Source organism: Martes martes (genome assembly GCF_963455335.1).
Source record: "Martes martes genome assembly, chromosome: 11".
In the NCBI taxonomy this organism is placed as follows: Eukaryota; Metazoa; Chordata; class Mammalia; order Carnivora; family Mustelidae; genus Martes; species Martes martes.
In genome coordinates this window covers 91736781-91751836 of record NC_137899.1, presented here as the reverse complement: position 1 = coordinate 91751836, position 15056 = coordinate 91736781, and the positions used below count along the sequence as shown (strand labels likewise).

Sequence of the window (15056 nt, the reverse complement as noted above, 5' to 3'; positions counted from 1 at the left end):
ACATTGCTCCCAATAATGCCTATTTGGATATAATGACCAAATGGCAATTGCAGTGATAGTGTACAAGTCAGAACACCATTCTCTCCAATAAGAGGCACCCAGTCCCGATGAAAGAGAATACAGTAATGTTTCCTATAAATAGGACCTATACCACTGAGTTAGATCATTCATTACTCCTCTTTTTAGACCCTTACTCTATTAATCCAACAATATAGAAGCACCTACAATAGGTCAGGCTTGGAAATGGATGGAATTCATATAAAGATGAATATGACATAGTCATTAAGATGCATATCTAAGTTCTCCTGGTTTCCGTTTCTAGGTAAGAAAATATGACTCTCCAATACATTATTTAGATTATCTCACAAGACCAAAAATAAAAGTTTCTTCTTTTCAAAATGTCTCCTAATTTGGAAAACATTATTGTGCTTGCCACATTTTCTACTGTTTAGTTTCATGGTGTACTGAACTCTCAGAGCTAGTCATCAGCAGTGTGGACAAGAATTCTGACACAAAACATAAGAGCAGGCATTTCTTTGTCCACCTTCTTCCCTGAAATCCTGAGAATTTTACAGATCACTCCCAATGTAATCCTCTCTCTTGATTCATCAACTGTGACCAGAAGTTGGAACTTGTTGACATATGTGGATCTAAAGAAGAAATTCTAGTTGACAAGTTATGACATTCCTCAATTTCCCTATAGAGAAAAACACATTCCAGTCCTTTAGAAGTCTTTGGAATTCCTAATAATATAGATGACATGAAGTGGGATCAATATGCCCAAATTACTGATCACTTCAATTTAAAACCTATCCGTCAATTCAGGGAAGGTAAATTAGTCACATCAATGATTCATTATAGTCTCAAGCACTTGAAAATTGAACATACTTTTCTCAGTGAATTATTCAGTAAATTAATCTTATGGTGTGCATGCACAGCCTTAATTAATTAATCCCACTGAACCAGAGATTGATAGTGCATGAATGTACTTTGTGACTTTAAGCAAGTAATAAAACTTTACTAAGGCATCTTTTCCTATTCAGCTTTCGCTACACTCTCAAAATGAGCCTTGCAACAGCTATACATCTCTCTTCCAAAATATCTCTCTTTTCTCCCCAAGTACATTCCTTACAGGAATGAGCTCAACATTGTACAAGTCCTTAACTTGATTGATGGTGCTGACTCTTAAAAGTTTGTAAGTCACACTCTGGATAGAGTGCAGACACTGGTGGGAGCATTAACCCTTCCCTCTGCACCACTAGGGTATCACATAGGATCTCAATTCTTTGTTCTAAAAGAAATGAGCAATTATCTAAAAGAACTGAAAGTACCCAAGGACTTAATTTGCCATTCGCTCAGCAGAGACTACTTTATTATAATAACCAACATTTGGACGTAACTTAGAATTTACCAAAACATGCCATTTGGATGATCTCATTTGTATCCCTACAAGAGTTCGAACATGGGAGATATGGTACATTCGATTAGTATTTCTATTTTATAAATGAGGAAACCGAGGCTCAAAATCCCACTGCTTATCAGAATTATCCAACACACTATCAAGGAAGCACTGGGAGCAGCAACCACCCTGTTCCTTTTGTATAATTCTGCCTCATTTTACATGTTTTAATGGTGCTTGTTCTGATTCCTTTCATGGGCTGCTCCAGGTGCACGTCATGATGCTCCTACAGGATTCTACTTTCAGAAGTGGGAGAGTGAAGTCACTCCCAGGTGGGGGTCCAAAATGAAACCCTCCAGAGAGCTCTGCTCCGCCGTTCTGAAGCAAGCAGGCTGATAGTTGACTCTTTTACTAACCACTCTAATATGCAATAACAACTGAAATTTGTAATTGTTTTTCTTCCAAATATAACCTTTCTTTAGAGGCTGGTTTATAAATCCCTGGCAATGAGCTGGAGGGTAGGTGAGTCTGGGGTTGCCACATCAGCGATGACAGAATCAATAGAGAAAAACCGTAAGAACTGGGAACTAGACTAACAATTGGAACAATGACAAAATGAAACACAAGGAAGCAGAGGGAAGCAACTCCAAGTGTATTTTTGGAATCCTGATGCAAGACAGGAGATTGCGTTAGGCATGCGAGGAAAGGGGTTAAGGTCAGGTTTCACCTGGATTTTTTTTTTATGGTCCATTTTTTAAAAAGAATGATTTTATTTTTTCAGTGTTCCAAGATTCATTGTTTATGCACCACACCCAGTGCTCCATGCAATATGTGCCCTCCTTACTACCCACCACCAGGCCCTCCAAACCCCCCCTCCTCCAAAACTCTCAGTTTGTTTCTCAGAGCCCACAGTCTCCCATGGGGTTTTGTGTGATCCTCTGCAAAAAGGTCTACACTTTTCATTCAATATATTGAAATGGCATTTAATGTGTGACCAGATAATGAATGAACAGTATGGCACTGTTCTTGGCACAATGGGCTGCCAATCACAATATAAATAGTTCTGCATTCAGAAATGAGTTTTGGGAAATAAGCTTCAAGTGGGCAATAAACTGTAATGGAAAAAGAAAGGCATCTGCCATCAGTCCCCCAGATCTGCTACCTGTACATTTTGTCACTTCTCTGGGATTTTAATATATGAATTATAAAAATCTGTAATTAATACACTAGGCCTCTGAAAAGAGAATCTAACGTAATGAGTATCTGTGATCTATCCAAATTCATATTATAAAACACACCATTCTATTACTGTACAAGCATACATCAAAGATATTGTGGGTTCTGTTTCAGACCACTGCCACAGAGTGAGCTTTGTTATCTTTTTAAATAATACCCACTTCATAGAATTGTTTTGAAAATCAAACCACTGAAGTGATAAGCACTTAGTAGGCACCCGAAAATGGTAGTCCACTATTTGGTCTTCAGCAAAACTACACTGTATTACCAGGGCTCCAATCCTTGAGAGCAGAGACTCAGCTCTACTTGCTGTGGGCATAAGCTGAGAAGGAAATCTCCTCAAAAATAGACAAATGTGCTCTAGAGACCTCCTCCGGAAACAGACTCCTCCAGAAACTGAGATTACTTCAGCAAGATTTCCAAAGATTTATGTTTTTGCTTCTGAAAAAGGATTCCTTTAAACAACTCCTCCTTGTACAGATAGAAAGCTGATATTCTGCCACTTTGAATAATAAATAGGTTAATCCATAATTTATTCTATTTCTACTCTAAATCTTTCAATCACAAAGGTGCCAGCCACAAAGAAGGTGCTCAGAAATACACATTGTACACAGGCATCCCTGGTTTTACTGTGCTTCGCTTTACTGCACTTTGCAGATACTGCGCTTTTTACAAATGGAAGGTTTGGGGCAGCCCTGCGTCCAGTGGGTCTGTTGCTGCCACCAAAAGCATTTGCTCACTTCATGTCTCCACGTCACATTTAGGTCATTCTCATAATATATCAGACTTTTTCATTAATATTATATTTGGTGATCTGTAATCAGTGATTAGGACCTGCTGAAAGCTTGGATAATGGTTAGCAATTTTTAGCAATAAAGTATTTTTTATTAAGGCACAGACACTTTTTTTAAAAAGACATAATATATTGCACATGCAACAGAATATAGTATAGTGCAAACCTAACCTGTGCTTGCACTGGGAAACAAAAGGATTCATTTTGCTCACTTTATTTTGATTGCCTGGAACCGAACCCACAATATCTTTGAGATATGCGCCTATCAGTTAGTAGAACAATCTGTTTTATTATTATGAAAGTATTTGGATAGATGTTGAATAGTTACCAAGTTACACATTTTTTTTCGGGAGCTTAATGCATTAAAATGTATTAATTACAAATTCATTATAAAATAATATAGAAAAATCAGTTTCCCACTTGCATCCTAGGTTTTTCCGCTCTTCCTACACAATAGTGGTGAGCTAAATAAAACTGTAATAGTAATAGAACACTGAGGCTTATTTTGTGCCAAGAGTCATGGCAAGCTCTTTGGCCGATTATCTCACTTATCCCACATAGCAACCCTGAGATATTGGTGCCCTTACTGTCCCATTTCGCAGAGGATGAAACTAAGGGATAGATAAATTAATGTTACATGTGTTGCTACTAAATTCATTTAAAGTCAACTAGTTACTCTGTGGTAGTAGTGACATAAATTTATCTGTTTTAGTCATCTTTTAAAAATTAATATGGCATTTCCATGGGATAATTAAGACTCTAGTTCTGTTTCTCATCAAAAATAACAACACTTTGGGGGCACCTAAGTGATTCAGTTGGTTAAGTGTCCGACTCTTGGTTTCCGCTCAGGTCATGATCTCATGGTTGTGGGATGAAACCCCTTGCTGAGCTCTGCATGCAGTGTTTTTTTTCTCCCTCTCCCTCTGCCCCGCCCCACTTGCATGTGAGCTCTGGATCGCTCTCTCTCTCTCCCTAAAATCAATAAATAAAAGCTTTAAAAAAATAACACTTTGGGGTGCCTGACTGACTCAGTCGGAGAAGTCTGTGACTCTTGATTTCGGGGTCATGAGTTTGAGCCCCAGGTTGGAGGTAAAGATTATGTAAATAAATAAACTTAAAAAAAAAAAACCCAACAACTCACTTTTGGTGGTAGTGCCTTTAACACCTTACAAGCTATGGCAAGAGCCAGAGGTTCTGGGTGCAAAGTCTCAGCTTTGCTACCTACTGATGAGAAAGGGGAGACCTTCTACATGAACTTAATAATTGTTTCCACCAGTACAGAGTGACAATAGTGTGAGGTGTGATGAAGAGAGTATGCTGCGAGGTCAGGAGGAGGTTATGGGGTCCCTGTTCCTTTGGGACAGGGAACAGGATTTATTATCTTTTTATCTTTCAAAGCAATCTTTTTTCCCTGCTATGACACACATGGGTCAGTGAAGGGACATTCCCTTGGGCGTGCTAGTAAATTAAAAGGCAATAAATATAACTCTACTTTTTCTCTCATTCAAGTGAGTACTCTACATTCCAAGTGACTAAAATGAAAATAGATCTGTTCTAATGTATTAAGAAAGGAAACTATTTACAGATTTTTGTCCCTTAAATATTATTGTCCATAAATTACTTGTCATGTAAGACATGTCAAAAATTGATGGAAACACAACAGGGAATATAAGCTAACTTGTGGTATGTACTAAATAAATATTTGTTAAGTTGAATATATTTAGAAGGAAGAAAGAAGTCAAACAATTGTTTTATTCCTTGACAGCATCAATATCAAATTAGTAAATATTTAAACCATAAAAAACTATAACGTTATTGAAGGAGGATCAGAAGTGTTTAATTACATTTTTCTGATATTAAAAATTCCTTTTCCCATAAAAAGTTTCTCATAGGAAGGTATGAAAATTATAATCTATGTTTTAATCACATTTTTATTGTGAGGACAAAATTTTAACAAAGAAATTATTATAAGGAAAATGAGAAATGGCCATTACCCATTACAGTATTAACTTATTTTATTTTTTGAAAGCATTGTCTGTAGGGATAGATATTTAATTATGGTTGTAATATGCAAAAAAGAAATGGAAGGAATTTGTGGGTGGCCACTTGAGAATGTAGTGGGATCTACTGAAAAAGCAGACCTCCTTGTCCACAGAATATCTAAAAATCTGCCTTAACACTCTTTCTAATCCATATTGGTAAGTACATCATAATATGCACTGAGGAGAAAAGCAAAGGAAAAAATAACCAGATTCATCTGACTCATAAATACTATATAAAAAAACACAAAAAAATTCAATACATAAACTGGTTTAAAAAAGGAGAAACTGACTGAACTAAGATATTTTATAGGTACATTTTAACTAGTTGCCAAGTGGTGTATGTAACCAAATAACAATCATTCCACCTCCTTCCACCAAACCAGTGTGTAGGTGAAGATACTGCCTGAGGATGCAAATAAACTTGTGTCAGTACAGTATGGTGGTGAGGAGCATGGCTTTGACCCTGGCTCTACCAGAAACTAAAGTGTATGACTTTGGGGAAGTTACTTACTAAGTATTCTGATCTTTAATTTCCTTAAATTTAAATGGGGAAAAATAATACATCTAATTAATACAGTGGTTGTATATGTAGAATGCTTAGGCAAGTAATAAATGTCTACTAGGCACTAAGTAAATGTTACCTTTCCTTTTCTGTTATTGATTTTGCCGCTGTTATGTTTAAGTGGTCAATCCAAAGTATCATATTAGATGTATTATTAGGTATTATATTTTTTACTATGATGTTAGCTATGTGAAGTGACAAAACATTAATTTTTAACTCATATCATTACTGAAACCCAACATTTCATCTACTGAATAAAAGTACGTGCTTCTCAAATGAATGAATAATTTACCAACATTGTACAGTGAGGTTGCTGGTTCTGTGACTTACCCTTAAGTAAAGCTATTTGGATGGGATTGATCAGAAATAGCTTAAGTTTTCTTTGGAAGAGACTGAAACCATGAGTAGAGCCACTACAGAATAATAGAATTTGTATATTGGAACAACTAAATTATTGAGCAAAGCTAAATTAAAAACAGAACATTTGGAATGACAACTGAGTGACTATAATTTGAATAATTTGGAATCCTCTCTCTCTCATACACACACACCATTTAATTTTAATTAACTGCACCAAAACTTAAGAATCATACAATCAGAAGTACGGAACTCCTTGTCACTAACAAAACATCACAGCACAGAAAAATAGTTAACAATAGCAAAAAAGCATCCTCAAGTTTTCAAAGATGGCACCATGATATTGAAAGCAGAGAGTGTGAAGGCAGGTTTAGGTGTGCATAAGTATCTGCACACCTCCAATCATGTTCCTTTTTAAGTCCTTCCTTAGTAAATACGAATGGCTTTTTTCTGAGAATCTCAGTGATGAAAAGAGATTTGCCATCTTCACATCTTACAAAGGTGACAGGTGTAGTAGCTGAGCCAGTAGAGCATTTGGTGCTTTCATATAAGGACCTTAAATTTCTGAAAGATGATTCAAAACCCTGTTGCAGAATCTATCAAATTGCAACGATAATTACTTTGCTTCAATTTAAACTCCCAGAAAATAAGGAAGCATTAAGGTCATGTGGACACAGAATGTTACTAAAAGAAGCAGTAAGTATACGTTTACTGTGCTAATCAAAATCATGCTAATTAAAATCTGAGTATTTATAAAGTTATAACATCATGTACAGAACTGGGCAATACTTTAAATATGAAGAACAAAATGATTAGTGAGGCTTCTGCTTGACTTAAAGAATCTGAATGCGATGTTGTCTTTGGTCTTTCCTACTTCCCCAGCCCTTAGCCCCAACCCAACCCCTCAGCATGGCTCAAAGTCACACTTACCAGCTAGTAAATAAATATGGCTCTTGGAGTGTGTGTGTGTGTGTGTGTGTGTGTGTGTGTGTGTAATTTATTTTGGAGGGAAAACTTGTTCAATGCATAACTTTTCACCCACTCTTGGTTATACTCTGCAAATGACCTAGCACAAGACGATTTCAGTATCTTAAAGTCAGCCCTTCTCTGACAAAAATGGTTGCTTATCCACGTGTACTTGAGAAATACAAATGTGTGTGTGAACTGAGGAAATTCATCTAAATGTATACACTTGGGTAGGTTTGTGTCTCAGACTCTCCACAGACACATCTGAAGAACATGAGTTTCAAGCATGTGTTTGATCTGCGTGTGTATGTATATATGTATATAAATGTATATGCATGCCTAGGTAAATATAGATCTTCTTGGGATGCAATTTAGTATAATTAGAAACCTGAACTCTGCAGCTGAATCTTTTGCCAAATCCTAGGACCAATATCTATAAGCAAAGTGACCTTGAGCAAGTTATTTACACTTTCTATGCCTTAGTTTCCTCATCTACAGAGTGGCATAAAATTTTACCTACCTCATGGAGTCATAATGAGAATTAAATAATCTTTTCAGTTGTAATCCTGGCACACAGTCATTAGTAAAAGTTATTGTCTATTATCATCTCCCCAAAAAGAAAGGATACATGCTCTGAGAAGTATAAAAGGGCTTGCCACATGTGTTAGAGAACACTGTCTACACCTTACGTGCATTTACTATTTTCTCCTCCCCACCCCCCAACTCCATAAATGTTGACACCTTCTCCACCATTAGATAAAAGGAACAGAAAGAAGAGCTGGAAGCAATCAGTGAGCCCAGAGTAATTCCTGAGTCAATGTGAGGAAATTCCAGTGAGAATCCTGTGTGCCCTGGCTAATCAGCCTATTAAACATATTAGCACACAATTAGCACATGTTAAAATAAAGCAGAAAATCTAGGTGAGACTTATTAACTCCTTGGGAAAACAAACTTGAAACTCATAATTCAAAATAATTTACAAACTTCCTTGTTGTTTAATGCCAGTGATTCTAGCATTTCAAATTCTGTGTCTATTAAGGAGAGCTCACTCATGTATTAGAGGCGCAGACTTATCTTTGCTCCTCCAAGTTTACTCTCATATATATGTTTCATCTCTTCCTTTCATTGATATATGTAGATCTGGAGGCAGTAAAAATAAATTTTCTGCTTATGTTTTTACAGTATATCCATCAATAAAAAGCTTAGATTTGCAGATAAGCACGAGGACCCTGTCAAAATTCCACTTTGAAAATTAGGATAGGCTTGTTCATTTTGAAAAAAAAAAATAATACCAGATCATTCAGAATTTAGTCAATATACATAAGGATACTGCTATGATCAAAACAGAAGAGAAAAGATGGAAATTCTTCGGTGCTTACTCATTAGTCAGGATGTTCAAGTCCACCTAATGTGTCAGGGTAAATGGCTTTGCCTCTGCCCCCAAATGTTTGTTTTTCATGTGGCAGGTTTGTAAAATGTTCACCACAATCTATATTCAAAAAAACCAATTTATAAAGGCTAACATAATATAATCTCAAAATACAGTTATTTATGAATAAACACAATTACTTATCTCCTATCTCACTCTGCCTTTGGTCCAAAAATGCTGAAGCACTGAGGCAGTATTGCCCCACCACCTTGTAACTGTGCCCTTTCACTTCCTAGATGTTTGTTCATGTGCAGATTACTCAAGGCTCGACTCTTTTGCCACCCCACCAAAGGAGGATGTTGATTAAAACTTTAATCTCATAAAGTTGTTTTGAAAATTAAATGAGATAATGAATAGGAAGGGCTTTGAGTTTCGGGCATACATTAAGTCCTCAAGCATTTAGGAGCTATTATTTTTCCTATTCTCTATTTGTAAAATGTTCTTTTCCTATTTCCCAAGTAGGAAACTGATATTTAAACGTCAAGCGTAAACCCAAATGATTCCTTTGTCAATCCATTCTGACATCTCCAAGGAAGTCAAGCAGATTTTTCCTTATGGAGAAACTGGGAAGCATCACTATGAAAAGAATGAAGCTGGGAGAAACAATAAGAAAAACTTGGTAAGAAATGGACTCTGCGCTGCCCTGGGTCATGGTGAACTCCACATTCTCTTTCCTGAATCCCCGATGGCACCTTCACACTCTGAGATGGAACTTCTGGGACAGAAAACAGGGTTTTACAAAATTTGAGAAAATGGGAGGGCTGAGATATTTTTGTTGGGAGATCCGGATCTTCCATTCTCTCTTTTTCTTTGGCCTGGTAAAGCCTATTTTGTAGGTACCTTTGACTGAGACAGAGTACAAAACACAGGCCTGTTATATAAGTTGCCTCTAGGCTCAGAGAGAGGTACCATGGGGCACTTTAAATTTCATTTTAAGAATTTACTCTTTTCTGGGTATGAAGTAAGTAGGGGTTCAGGGTGAAATGTAGGAACAGAAATATAACTAGAATGTACGGGAACATCCCTGTTTGTGTGCTTAATAATCTGAATGTCAAAGAGAGTGAAGAGCTTAGAATAATTCACACAAACATCCATCTAGTTCAGTGACAGGTTCTAGGTTCTGTCAAGGTAGCCCATCTCAGTTCTGTCCTAGAGAGGAAAAGCAACTGTTGTTCCTGCCCCCATATTTATGAACTGAGTCAGAAGCACTTAACCTGGACAGATAGAGGATTTTGGATTTGAGATTGTCACAGTCATCTAAAATACTCACATGTGAAGGCAACAGAAATATACACATAGATATGCACTGGCTCAAGAAATATCAAGTTCATTAAAATAAAGCTAAGTATTTAGAACCATTTTTTAAGAGACTGGATCAGAACAAGGAATTTAGAAATAGAGATCCTGCTAAACAACGCTTGTAATCATTGAAACCAGTGAAGCAAGGAGTAATAAAGTAATGGTTACACATTACAAGGCAAATGATTGAAAATATTGGAAAAAAGAAAACATGTATAGAAGCATATGCATAAATAATAAAAATACAAAAATTTAATAGCAATACTTTTACCCTAACTCCTCACATTATATCACAAAAGATCTGAAACTGAATGCGAACTAGGCAAACACTAACACAAAATATACCACATTTCATCCTTGGCTTTGATAATTACCATAAAAATAATGATAGCATATAATTTCTCAAAGTAAAACTAAGAGCTAATTAAATTCTGAATACATATTTATACTCTCCGAATCATTATTTTGAGAGAGGGAAAGAGTTGTGAAGGCAAAACATGAAGAAATTAGACACGAAGGAAGGATAAAATGAAAGCAGGCAAAAATGCAAGAGGAGACAATGTAAGAGGATTAAACTACTAATTTAAAAGCAAATACTCAGGGGCGCCTGGATGGCTCAGTTGGTTAAGCTACTGTCTTCAGCTCAGGTCATGATCCTGGAGTCCTAGGATCAAGTCCCGCATTGAGTCCTGCATCGGACCCCCTGCTTGGCAGGGAGTCTGCTTCTTGCTCTGACCCTCCCCTTTCTCATGCTCTCTCTCTCATTCTCTCTCTCTCAAATAAATAAATAAAAATCTTAAAAATAAAAATAAAAGCAAATACTCGGGGAGCCTGGGTGGCTCAGTAGGTTAAGCGTCTAATTCTTGTTTTCAGCTCAGGTCATGATCTCAGGGTGGTGACACTGAGCCCCATGTGGGATTCTATGCTCAATGGGGAGTCAGCTTAAGATTCTCTCTCTCCCTCTCCCACTGCCCCCCCCCCACACACACTTGCACACTCTCTCTCAAAAAATAAAATAAAAGCAAATGCAAATCCAACCATAGCCTCCTTAGAAGAAACCAACATAAACAAAATGACACAGAGAATTTAAAAATAAAAGAATGGCACATGTCTTTCAAAGTAAAAGAGAAGAGGTACTAATAATAGTTTCATATGAACTAGAACTACAAGCAAAATATTTTAAACAGAACAGAGAAAACAGTAATAATCATGTATAAAATTCAAAGTATGTAAAAACAAAACCCTATTAGAATTTGACCAAACACAGTAAGTGCAAGAAATGCAAATATATCAAGAGATCAGGTAGATTAAAAAAAATAAGAACAAAGGGAACTGACTAACATAATGAACATGGGGAATGAATATAAATACAATGTAGTGTGTGTGTATGAAGGACCCTCTTCAATAAAGAATACAATCTTCTTTTCAATTATCCAAGTAATTCCAAGACCGAAAACTGAGAAAAATTTCAAAGAATAGACATTTTAAGGCCATATTTCTGACCAAAGTGCAATAAAATCAGAAATTTACAAGAAAATTTTAAGTAAGAACAAAAGCAACAAGCACTCAACACTTTAGGTATTAAAAATTAAAATAAAAATTATTTTTTTACTTTATTAATTATTAAAGTAAAGTATTGAGTTAAAAGAAAAACCAAACCACAATTTTCAACAAATACTATTTGTGTCAAACAATGATTTTTACTTTCATTGAACTGTACACTTACAAATATATTATCTCACTCAATCTTGCAAAGCACTATAAGGTAAGTATTTTTACTACAAATTACAAATCAAGAAACTTAATGAGTTAAAGTTCTTTTCACAATATGTGCAGAAATCAAACCCAAGCCTGCATCATTCCACTCCCAGGTTCTTATTAACTGGACTATACTTTAAAGTTTTAGATGAGACCAAAGCAATTGTTAGAGACAAAGTCATAGTCATAAATGTTCTCAGTCCTAAACAAGAAGAATTTTAAAAAGAAGGAGCTAAGTGTTCAACTCAGGATGTTATGAAAAGAATGAAAACAAAGATCTCCATGGAATCAGAATGAAGTAACTATAAAAATAAGTAATAAATTATAAAATCAAAAGCAGAATTAAGAAAATTAAATATTCAAAAAACTCTGGCACACTTTACCAAAAGAGCATGAGAAAAATATCACTAAAATTAGGAAAAGAAAAAGATAACAGATGTGGAGAATAATCTAGTTTAACAGAATCATCTGCACAATTACTTGATAAAAATTGTTAAGAATTTTCATTAAATAGATAAGAAATCCATAATTTACCAAAATTAATGAGTGAAGATGTATAAAATATAAATAATCAAAAGGCTTAGAAAGAATCATAATCAATTTTTTTATTTTTGTAAAAAAATTTATAAAAAAGAATTTGAGCTTTTTATCAGAAGTTTTATGGGTGGGGGCCATTCTAATATTTAAAGAATTGATAATCCTCATGCTCTATGAACTCTTCAGCAGCATAAGGGGAAAGGGGAAGCCACCATATATAATCAGTATGATTCTGATACACTTGTGTACCAAATAGAACTCAAAAAATTTTTTGAAAACTTTAAATTAATCTCAATTATGAATGTAAATGCACAATGTTTTGGTAAAATAGTAATAAATGGAATTGAACAGTACATTATAAGAGAAACTTATCATGATAATAAAGCCACTGAATTTGAAAATATATTAATATTAGGAAAACTAATATGACACATCACATAACAGTCCCTATCAACAAGAATGTGTGTATATGTACACACACATAATACTCCCAAAGCATTAAAAACAAAATATTTGATGAAAGTTAATTCCTTAATATCATATGTAGCATCTGCCTTAACCAAAACCTCAATGCCATATTATTGGTAAAAGACATAGAATTTTTATTTTAACAAGAGTTGATTATTTCAACATCGTTATTGTTTTGTAACAATACAAATTCTATTTTATTCAGTTTTATAACATTTATATAAAACACTGACTTCAAAAGATGTTAAATAAAAACAAGGAATATATTTATTACAAAGCAAGGGACATTTTTCATGATTTATAATGAAAATATAATGCAATATATTTATAAATACTATACTTATATATCAAGTGCAATAAATTACAATTTTATAAAAAATGCAGTTTTATATGCTAGACTCACCTTTTACTAAAAATCCCTCTAGACATAATTAAAATCTGCAAGTAAATACTTTACTTATACCCCTGTCATATTAAATAAACTTTTGTAAAGGTAAAACTTTCCATACCTTTTTCCGTCCTCATAAGGGTACACTGTGAAACGTGCTTTACGAATACCCACAAAAGTGACATATATTTTGATGCAGAGATGGGAAGTTTGTTCCCATTTTTGAAAAAGGGAAAAGCAAGATTTCCTTTTGAAGATACGCATAAACATATGGAAGGCACCACCTGAATCCCTCGGCAGATGGGGTTAGAGGTGTCCGCTGCTTGTGAACAGCTCAACAGCATGGAGTCCTCCAGGTTGGTGTATCTCTAAACGTGACCCACCTGGAGATCCATGGTGTCGAACAATGAACTTTGCACACCAGCAAGGTCTCCATAAAGTGAGGGAGCTCCTCTTCACCATCGTTGGTTGAAGAATACACAACCTGCATCTACACTAGCCCAAATTAGGTTCTGTCCTTGGTCTTCGAGGTCAAAGTTTCCTCCATCCATTTTCCATTTTTAAGCTCCCAGCCAGGATGCATACTTCCCAGAATCCAGATTAATCCTAGGCTTGGACACTTTGCCTTTGCTAAAGAAAAATGAACATGGAAACCAGCAAAAAGAATTGCAGGCTATGTCTACTTTCTCCTAAAGGTCTAAAGAGTACACAGTTTGGGTTGCTGTAGAACAAACATATGAAATTGTACGTGGTGGGAAAATATATACATCTTGCTCCAGAATTTCAAAATTCAACAACTATGCTTCTGATTGCAGTTGTTACCCGTACTTAACATGGTGGAGAAAGGATGCCCAGCTAATGGTCATGTTTAAAAACTGACCTGGGCTTGCCCTGCAACCAACTTTTAAAGGCCTGGTTGTTTCTGATTTGTCCTTTTCCATTCAGGGGAGTCCTAAATACCCGCCCCCCCCACCACCGGTCTAAGCTGCTCCGTCTTCACCGTGGTCTGCTCCTCGTGCCTCTGGAGCTGCATATCCTGGGATCCTTGAAGTGTTTTTCTTCTTGGCTTATTTCTACCGTGCTCCTCACCTCCTCACAGATGGCCACACCAGCTGCTCCAGAGCCCTACAGGAATACTCGCTTCCAACACAGCCACTGTCCCTACATTGGAGTAAAGTGTAGGTGAAGAATGTGTCTGCATTATGTGGTGTGAGTTCATAGGACAAAGGGAGGGCTGTGCTTAAATACACATATCCCATCTGCTTCCGATTTTTAGATGCATTTAATGGGGGCAATGTCTGTTACTTTTCAATTAGAGAGAGATAAAAATTAAAGTGTATATACTGTCGGAAGACCCCATAGGTTAACTTCTCACTTCTTACAAAGCTGCTATTGAAATTTAAACTCTTTTGAAATTTATACCAATTGTTAATTCTGAAAACCATTCTAATCCTCTCAATTACTGACAATGGACTACAAAAGCAGATAGATGGACTAATAGATGAGTTTAAAAGAAACATCGTAGTACGAATGTTAGTAGTAAACTATTACTTCATGTTTTGATCAGACAGCAGGTTCTGATGGTGCAGAGAGGAACTTGGAACCCACTGAAAGCCATGGAAAGAATGAAGATCTGGTGGGGGGGGAGCTGTTGTTAAAAAATGGCTCTTCATTAATCCTAGTTTAACTAAGGATATATTTCAATATAGAAGGAGAGAATGATGGAATCCACTGACCGTTCTTCCTATCTGGCTACACAGTAGATTAGCAAGACCACACATGCACACACACTCCCGTGTCAGAAAACCTGCATATCAGTTTC

At 35.9% G+C, this 15056-nt stretch overlaps 1 protein-coding gene across 2 annotated transcripts in view; it reads right to left on the bottom strand.

Annotated features, from left to right (window-relative positions):
* The window catches only part of LOC308352037 (uncharacterized protein), an 87471-nt gene that overhangs the window by 35908 nt on the left and 36507 nt on the right, over nt 1-15056 (bottom strand). The gene's annotated exons all lie outside the window — the stretch shown is intronic.